At 33.8% G+C, this 9,876-nt stretch overlaps 1 long non-coding RNA gene across 3 annotated transcripts; it reads right to left on the bottom strand.

The window, feature by feature from the left end:
• Positions 1 to 4,100: 4,100 nt before the first annotated feature.
• LOC146922008 (uncharacterized) lies at positions 4,101 to 6,640 on the bottom strand. Of its 3 annotated transcripts, none has more exons than XR_015012306.1 (6): positions 6,096 to 6,640; positions 5,439 to 5,496; positions 5,291 to 5,340; positions 4,930 to 5,057; positions 4,403 to 4,831; positions 4,101 to 4,317 (listed from the first exon to the last, which is right to left on the bottom strand). It is a non-coding gene; the product is annotated as an uncharacterized LOC146922008 (long non-coding RNA). The 3 variants fall into 3 exon arrangements; XR_015012305.1 differs by having other exon boundaries at positions 4,403 to 4,797; positions 5,282 to 5,340; XR_015012304.1 differs by having other exon boundaries at positions 5,282 to 5,340.
• Between the last annotated feature and the right edge of the window lie 3,236 nt (positions 6,641 to 9,876).

The raw sequence follows: 9,876 nt of genomic DNA on the forward strand, positions 1-9,876 counted from the left end.
GATTTTTAAAGGATTTTTTTTTACATATTTATGACAACATAATCCAAGTTAAATAAACATAAAAAATGGCTCAGTACAAGAGAAAATGAAACACTATAAAATTTAATGGGCAGAAATTTCTAAATGGCCCATTAAAATTAACAAAAAAAATGGTCAATTACCGTGAAATAAAAAAAAAAATCGTAGCAAAATTCATTGGGCCTGAAATGGTTGAATGGCCCAGTAATTGGTCCAACCCGTTTGAACCCAACTGTTTAACCCGCAACCCGTTTCACCCGAACCCGTCCAACCCGAGTCCAATTTTTGGGCAGAAAAGGGTATGTACTCAACACCCGCGGGTTCATCTGGGTGGGGGGTTTGCACCCGAACCCGCCCGAACCCGCCCGATGTCCACCCCTAGTGGCGATGCATATATAAAGATTGACACCTATTATTTTATTTTCCATATTATAAAAGTATTTGTTTAGAATTGGAACTTAAAATGTAAACTAAAAAAAAAAAAATCAAAGCTTTTTAGATTGACACCTATTATTTTATTTTGGGAAATGTTAAAGAGTGCCGCCGGGAAACTCTTTAAGCACTTTAATTAGTAAATTTTTTATGAAAAGTTGTGTATTGAGTGCATTGAAAATTGTAACAGTTTACTTTTTAAAAGAATAATTGCTCAATGTGGTATGCTTAAAGAGTGCCCCGAGGGCACTCGTTAACAAGTTCCATTTATTTTCCATATTATAAAAGTATTTGTTTAGAATTGGAACTTAAAATGTAAACTAAAAAAAAATCAAATTTCTTAAAAATATACATTGTCTCTTCACTTAGTTAAATTTACCGTATTTTAAAAATTAGATATTATACTTTTAGATTTAAAAATGAGTAAATGAAAATAGAGAATAAACAAAATTAGAGATTTAAGGGCCTGTTTGATTCACTTTTTAAAAACAGTTTTTAATTTTTAAAAAGTGAAAAACTAAAAAAAATTGTTTGGAAGACTTGTTTTACAAAAGTAATTTTACAAACTGATTTGTGTTTTATAGTTTTGAGAACTGAAAAAGCAAAACAGCTCAAAGTAGTTTTGCTTTTTAATTTTGGTTTTGAAAACAAGAAAAAGGCGGACATGGTGTCATTTTTCATTAATGGCAATTGGATAATTATGAGATTTTTTCATTTTCTCAATCCTAAAACTGTTTTTAAAAATCGATTTGCCAAACGTAATTTTTTTTAACTTTCATCTTGGAAACAGTTTTGTAAAATTGATTTAAAAAATAGTTTTCAAAAACTAAAAAAGAAAACTCAATCAAACAAAGCCTTAAAATGTAACCAAAACAAAAAACAAAGCCTTAAAAGTGCATTTAAGTTTTTTTTTCCTCTCATATGTGTTTCAAGTCTTTATTATTAGACATGAATATGGATTATAAAAAATAAAAAGATATGAATATAGTCGTATGGATATGGATACAAACAAACTCATCAAATGAAACTTAAAAGGAAAGATACAGATTTAGCCCCACCGTATCCCCCACCCTAACATTTCCGTATGCACTTTTTATTGGTGAGGCATCAATATTCTTAACTGTGGGCTGATCCACAAACCATGTGTGCTGTGAGTAATAAGTATGGGACAGCGTAACTGTTGGATTTCTGTCACAATTCAGCTGCACCTTGCATTATAAATTCAGATAATTAATTCTTTAATGTTAGGAAAGAAAGGGAAAATAAATCATAGAAAAAAAGAGATAACCAACATCGTGTGGCCCAGTTAGTGGATATCCGGGTCTTTTAAGCAAATGATTATTTGAAGAATATTGTTTACACTTCAATCAATGCTAAAAAACATTACTCCATCAGAATATCTGATCCAATTTGGTTTTTCACACAGATTAAGAAAAATGTATAAATAAAAGGGAAAGTGGAATATATTGTATGGGAATGATGAAAGTAGTATTAATTAGAGTTATATTGTACTGAGAATGATGAAAGTTGTATTGAAAATTGAAATGGGTCAGTTATTTTGGGACACTTTTTTTTAGTAAATGGGTCAGATATTCCGGGACGGAGGGAGTAGTAATTTCTTAAGATAACTTCATTGACAGTTAGGCGATTGATTTTAACCGGTAACAGTTAACTAGCGAGGAATATTTATATCTTTTTTTGATCTGTTTCAACCTTGTTAACTGGGCACTGATTAACTGGGTTGAGAGACCAATTTTTAAATGATTAAATTTTGAGAGGACAAAATACCGGGATTAAGAAATATAGGGACCAAATTTTAAATAACCCCTATTTGCAGGGACTAAACACATAAAAACCTTTTATATTTATCTTTGTTTGAGTATTCTTACAATATTATATTCATGTTTAATTTGATTTAGTGGCACTTGTTTATATATGAAATGTCAATAGTGATTAAAAATTCACACATAAATAAATAAAAGAGTCAAGGTTACAACATACATCATAATAATTTTGGCATTTTCCCTAGTTAAAGTAGAACTTGTAGATAATGGCATTTGTGTTTCTAGTTTCTAATGATTAATCCATATTTTTCACCGATCAATTGTCGTTTAGCTATCAAGTATAATAATTGAAGAAGAATATCATATAAAAGATTCCTCTAATAAAAAATACTGATGAGCAAGTTTTATAATCAATTATAAAGATCTTTGGGTTGAGTAGTCTTAACATAGTTTAGACATATACATGCACTTGCCATTTGTATTGCTAAAAAATTAAGAAAATTGTATGGAGAGTTAAATAACGGATAGATAGGTTATGTGAGCTTCATAAGTCCAAAAAAAAAAAAAAAAGTATGTGAGCTCATCCCATGCACGTTTAAACGTTAGCAGCTATAAAAATTGGAGGGAAAATTAAAATTCTAAATTTAGAAGTTCAAGAATTTCTAACTTTAACTCAAAAAAAGAATTGAAAATTTAAATTTAAAAGTACTAATCATTCAAATGTAGGAAATTAGGTCTCACGGTAGTTTATTTCTTTATTTCTCCTAGTTTAAAAAATATTAAAATAAAGACGTATAGTAGCACCTTCTTTTCAAGACATATACTCCTATTAAATCAAACATATGTAAATCTTAACATTGCAACATGTAATTTCGACAGACTCATTTAATATGGTCAACATTTGTTTGACCTTTAACTTTGCAGGAATTGAAGATTTTCTCATTTCAATTTGAGGATTTCGACAAGATGGCAATCCTAGCGCGCATAGTCAAAAATTCGACAGAGCAAGGCTGAGAGTGCAATCGCGTCGAACTCAGGCATTCACACTACAAGAAATGTTGCATTTTGCCAGGGGCAGAAGCCCTGGTAAAATGCTAAAAGCCTTGGCAATTGGACGTTTGCCAGGGGTTTTGCCAGGAGCAGAATCACCAGCAAATCTGCTCATCGCAAATTGTCCTGCCAGGGGTTTAGCTCCTGGCAAAATGCGCTCCTGGCATAGGCCCTGGCACAACCCCTGGCAAATTGTGTCTGCATGATTGCAGGCTTTTATGACACATTCTGGTCAATGCAGGCTTTTGCAGACATCACATCAGTCATCTTCAAAACATGCCAGGGACATTGCGAGGGGTTAACCCCTGGCAAATTGTGTACGAATTTTTTTTTTTAAAAAAATGTTTTTTATTTGTTTAAAAAATTAAATTATTAAAATTTAATAATTAAAATAATTTTAAAAAAAGTTTTAATTTTTTTTCGAAAAATAATTAAACAGTTGGCCAAATGCTATGTTTTAGAGAGAGATTTGTGCAACAGAATGCTATGTTTTAGAAAATCATTTGTGCATCCAAGAATCAATTTTAACCCATTAGGTGAAAATTTCAAGCAAAAGTATAGCATGAAAAGTGTGGAGAAAGGGGTGAAAATTTAATGTTGAGTTCAAGTAAAACTCAAAAAAAATTAGAACTGCAAATATTATTAATCAAATATTATTAATCAGTGGTGTAGAATCCTGAATCTTGATAGTACTGAAACAATTAACCTCAATATTAATGTAGACAAATCCCTATCAGTTTCTTGCATGTGTTTCACATTGGCAAGAAATCAGTTTCCTACATGTATAAACTGATAAATTAAGAAGTAAAAACGATAACCAAATACCGTCTTCAGCACTTGAGTCAGAGCTTGCACAATGATGAAAGTTGTATCTCTTTTAGTGTCATTAAAATATAATGGCAAACCTATCATCATTGGTCTCCTCGCCTGTTAAGTCAAGAAGCGGCTGAGCGCATGCAATCAACATTGGCATAATTTTATCTATAAATTTGTCAACACTCACTTTTGGGCATTGACAGATTTGATCCAAAGCCTGCACAATATTCATTCAGTCAGCAATGTTAAGTTTCAACTAGCGTTATAATGATAAATGGCCTATCATTGATTTCAAAATATACCTTTAAAATGATACATTTTGTCAAGTATTCTGTATTGCTCAATTTTCCATCAAGTGATATTAGAGATTCCACCACCTTCAAATGTTACAAGAAAAATTAGCACAATAAGAAATCATTGCATAATTATTTGGCAATCATTAAGATATATTACAAATCACAAATCACACTATATAATTTGAGTCAATTCAAAAAAGAATTAGAAGAAATACTCATCTGAACAGCTTCCTGCTCTTTGAAATCATCTGGCCCAACTTTCCTGACAAGATAAACCATGCATTCTTGACATTTGGCACAGAGCAACAAATTGGGTAATCTATACGTATTGGACAAAATATCTTTCAATGCTTCCTATGTCATTCCTAGACTTCAGATATTAACAAGTACCTGCATTAAAACTGCGAACGATTTCACGGTATCAATAACTTCGACCTGCAATGATTTTTCAAAACTTCAACACTCAAGAATGACGTACAAAGCTGTGCCACATTGTAAACAATCCACACACAAGCAGTAACAACTGGTCATACCTTTGGGACAACAAGGTCAAATGCCGCACCAGTTTTATCATCATTAACGCGAACAAACTTCATATCTTCAGAACAGTTTTCCAAAGAACTAGATAATTGAACAAGTCATTTGCACAGTTCAAGGAGTCCTATAATTATCACAATGTACATAGAACATGCATCAACTCAATACAATTCATATACATGAAGAACAAGATGATATATTGCTGCAATTAGAAAGCATCCAATATTGTTTCCTAAATTTACTCTAAATCTTACCAATTATCAAAATCTAAACACATAATCATAAATTGATATTAAAATCAAAAAACACAATTTAGTATTTATATAAAAAATTTCCAGTGAAACAGACCCAAATTACTCGCAGCATCAAGCATTGATTTCCATTATTTTCCACTAGCTTTGCCAAACCTAATTGAAATTCACAGAAAATCACATAAGAAAACTCAAACAACGTTCAAATTTCACAAAAATACTCAAGAACAATAACATTAGATAACAAAACACACCACAATAACAGATTTATTGCTAGGATTATCCTTCTTGAACATTTCTCTGAACTCAGACCTAAAAATCAACAAAAAAACGTAACTCCAATCAGAATCAAATCGAACTTCACCGCATCAAATCCGTTACGCTAAATGAGAAATGATAACGCATAGAACAGATTCAAACAATTTTGATCACCGAAACTTACATGAAAGGAGGAGGAAGAAGACAACACATAACAGAATACACATGAAGGTTAAAAATGCAATCAAACTGAATTTAAACAATTATAACATTTATGTCAACACTACTACAAAAATCACACTTCAACAGAGAAATAGTTTAGAGTTTTCTTTCGAAAATGTGGCTTAGAACTTTCTACAAGAAAAACATAATTAAAACCACCTGAAACAATATTTATGATCAATATCAACACAATTTAATGCAAAAATTCGTATTTGAAAGAGGGAGGAAAATTAGGGTTCAATACAAATTCAGGCTTTTTGCTTTTAAGTGTACAAATTGAGCATGAAGATGAAATTAACAACAAGGTAGTTCAATCTATATCAAAATAAAAGATTTCTCAACTTAAACAAGGAGAATAAAGTTTGACCTTCAATCAACAAAAAAGATAAATTAAAGAATTAAGTGAGTATGTTAAAGAAGAGGTGGCTTACCATGAAAAAAGAGAATACAACAATGAAGCTGCAACTCCGGCGCGGTGGCTGTTGATGACAGCACGGCGGCGGGAGAAAAATGGGTGACGCGAAAAGTTTCTCTTTTGGTGAAACTAATTGGACCAATAGAAAGCTCTCGTCGAGGAGATGAAGAAAATGGTATTACTTTGTTCGATTGGTGAAAACGGCAGCCGAAACAGCACCGGAAAGATGAGGGTGGTGGTGGTTTAATGGAGGAGGCTTTGTTCTTATTTCAATAGAGGAGAGAGAGAGAGAGTAAAAATGAAAAATGAATTAAAAGGGGGAAGGGGAGTCTGACGAGAGAGAGAGAGAGACAAGGGAAAGGTTATGTGGTCCATGTGACCACTAGAAAAATGAGAGAAAAGAATCATTATGTGTGGGCCCTTTCAATTTCCCAGGGGTTATGACAAGTTGCTCCTGGCAAATGTAGCCAGGGGTTATGCGAGGGTCATGCTCCTGGCAAATTTACCAGGGCTTCCTGCTCCTGGCATAATTCCCTGGCTAATTGCAACATTTCTAGTAGTGTCAAGGCGGAAAAACACGATTTCAAGCTCAAGAGCGGTTGTAATATCCCGCTTGTTAGTATCAGAATATTATCAGTCGATCGTGCCAGAGGATGAAAGTTCATGGAAAGTAAGTATAAGGGAGAAAGTTTATTATGTGATGTCATGTAACACCCATACTAGACGTATCTAGAAAGTCTAGCATGTGCGTTAATTTAGTACTGGATACATTAAAATTTTACAACATAAAATCTTCGAATGATTATATTATACAATAAACGCGTTCGTACAATATTAATACAACATGTCTTGTCTTAGTTAAAATAAATACATCCTTGAAATTCATAATCTCCACACCGCGGGTACGAACGAGCTCTTGCAGAATAATTCATCCGGTTACTACCTTGACGTCCAACCTGATATCTGAAACAAATAAGGATTGGGATGAGACATAATGTCTCAGTGAGTTCCCCTAAATCCTAGGCTATAGGTAACCTCAGGGGAAACCTACGGTCACCACGTGTCTACAATACAACCTGACGGTTGATTATACGTGTGTGGTCATGCTTTCCTAGACGGTAGTGCATGCTAGACCCTCATCTCGCTTGTTATAGGCTTCACATCCTATACGTGTCATGGCGGTTAAGGGGTAATCTAGAACCGCATTGCCAAGAATACGCTCTACGTATCAAGACCTAAACATAACATAACATATCATGACACGATCCTAAACCGGACGATTAGGGGAAACCTAAGATCGTCATCGGTATCATGTTCTTTACTTGATCTATACATGACTTGCACTTGTCTTATAGCATCTCATGCTCTTGCTCTTAGATTAATCATAAACATAATCATAACATGCATTGTCGTACATAAGTTCATTCATTTGGTTAGCGTTGAACAAACAATCATTATCTTGATTCATTTTACGGAGAGCCCCGGGTGGAGTAACCCCGAGAACAATCCCTTACATGACCGATGTACGTACATCGGACTCCCTCGGTGTCGTGCGGGTCCCTTACGGCTTGAACCGTTCCCCTTGAGTCGAGAACCTCCCGCATCCCCCTGATGTGGATAACAAGAGACACGAACCCCTACGTCTTGTTTACTCAGTGACATGCGGGTCCCTTACGGCTTGAATCGTTCTCATTACGAGAACCCCTTGTATCCCCCTGGTGTGGATAGCAAGAGACATGCCACCTACATATATTAATCAAGGTCTTGACGTTCATGTAGGATAAACCTATTCATGCTTACATGTTTACCTCGGAACCTTGATCGATCCGATTAGCGGTAAATTTCATACTTGTTCATGTACATACTTAATCTTAGTGGAGAGATTGACTAATCAATCCACGGCTTAACATGCTTGCTATATCATACTTGATCATATGCGAAGAGAATATACTTCGCGTCTTATCCTATATAGGATTCTTGCTTAACTTTCTAGTTCTTGACATACTATGTCAAGGCTCTACTTTCATTCCCCTTCTTAGTTCATCACTACCCGAACATATTGCATAACGTGTGAATATATGCCTTGACAGGAATACTTTGGTTTTGATGATTGACAAAAGAAGTCCTAGAAGAACAAAGATGCAAAAAGCGGAAAAGAAGATTCAAGATTTCTAATCTTGAGTTTCATTTTTATTTGTTTTAGGACTATTTGTAAGTAGTAGAAAAAGCTCTTATGAAAATAAATCACACACTCACAATGATTTTCATTAAAATGTAATTTTACATGAAAAGACCGAATTTATTTCACAAATTGCATAATTATTTCGGACATTAAAAATATTTTTAGCATAGTCAACTATGTAATTGATTATGGAATGGCTACACTTCAAAATAGATACGCATGTAATTATTTTTCTAAGAGGTATAATTGAATTTATATATTGCATGCATCTTTGATTTCAATGCTATTTTGTGCCTTCCAAATCGAGAACATTACCGTTGACATATACCAATTTTTGTTTCATATAATTGATTTCCAACGGCTATTTCTCACATAAATTATCCAACGGCTACAATTATTTTAATAGCACCTCATACTAGTTTTTGCATATAAATAGGTGCATTGTCGTAGCTCATTAACACAGAACTCATATTTGCACTAAACATTGTCAAAAATATTATTCATCACTCTCATTATTTTTACACTTGCTAATTTATTTTATTGAGAGCTATTTTATACTACATAGTTGAGTTGTAGTACTTGTGCTTCAATTTGTTATATTTACACATTTGGTGTATTATTTAATTATTGTAACTCTTATTTGTATTGGGTGCGATCCCAAGGTTTCAGGAGAGGTGATATCTCTTGGTTTTAGAGACTCTTCTACAAATGATTGTTTTGTTTGGAGAGTGCTCGTTATTTGTAAAGGTTACCAGCTTATCCTAATTAAAAGCTTGAGCAGTGAAAATCTCAAGGGGCTTTTCCTTGGGGACTAGACTAGGCCTTGTTGTTTTAGGCCGAACTAGTATAAATTTCTTGTGTCTTTTCTCTCATCCCTTTATCTCTTTTACTTTGTTTGTCATTTATTTTATCTCACCATATCTATTTTTATATTTATTTAAACCTTTTATAAGCACTTTATTTTAATTGCTTAAAACATTTTTTTAAGTGCTTATTTTAAATCGTTTTCTAAAGAACACAATTCACCCCCCTCTTGTGTGTTTGAAGTCACTTGTTCAACATAACGCAACACTCATGCGTATCATTTATCAACAAGCCTTGTTAAGGATTTACCATGTCTTTCCCTTGTTTAAAACCTTGTTTGGAATTGTACTTTAAACACTTGGAATTGAGGGGTTTCATAGTTTTATAAGGTACTGCAAGATTGAGCCTCGGATAGCCCATGTTGGCCACAGAACGAATTGACAACACATGCTGTGCAGTCAATTTCGCCTGGCCAAATTTCTCTCCGCCAGGCAAAATTTTTTGCCATGGCGAGCTAAATGGCGAGCTACTCCAGAGAGCACTGATTCCCAGCTCGCCACGGCGAGCTCTAGCTCGCCTGGCGAACTGCAGCAGTCCAGAATTCTGCCAAAAACGTGATTTTGCATAAAAACCTCAATTTCAAGCATCATAAGGTAACTGGAACTTATAGGACACATAAAAATAGTTAGAAATGGAATAGATGGCATCATTGACATGTTTTGATCATAAATGGTACAAAGGGGGTACTAAAACCCTAATTCTTATAAACTAACATAACATAGTAAAATTCATGTTTTCTCACAACTCCATC

The sequence above is a fragment of the Medicago sativa genome, chromosome 5, assembly GCF_051527215.1.
Source record: "Medicago sativa cultivar Bolivia chromosome 5, Bolivia_mono, whole genome shotgun sequence".
In the NCBI taxonomy this organism is placed as follows: Eukaryota; Viridiplantae; Streptophyta; class Magnoliopsida; order Fabales; family Fabaceae; genus Medicago; species Medicago sativa.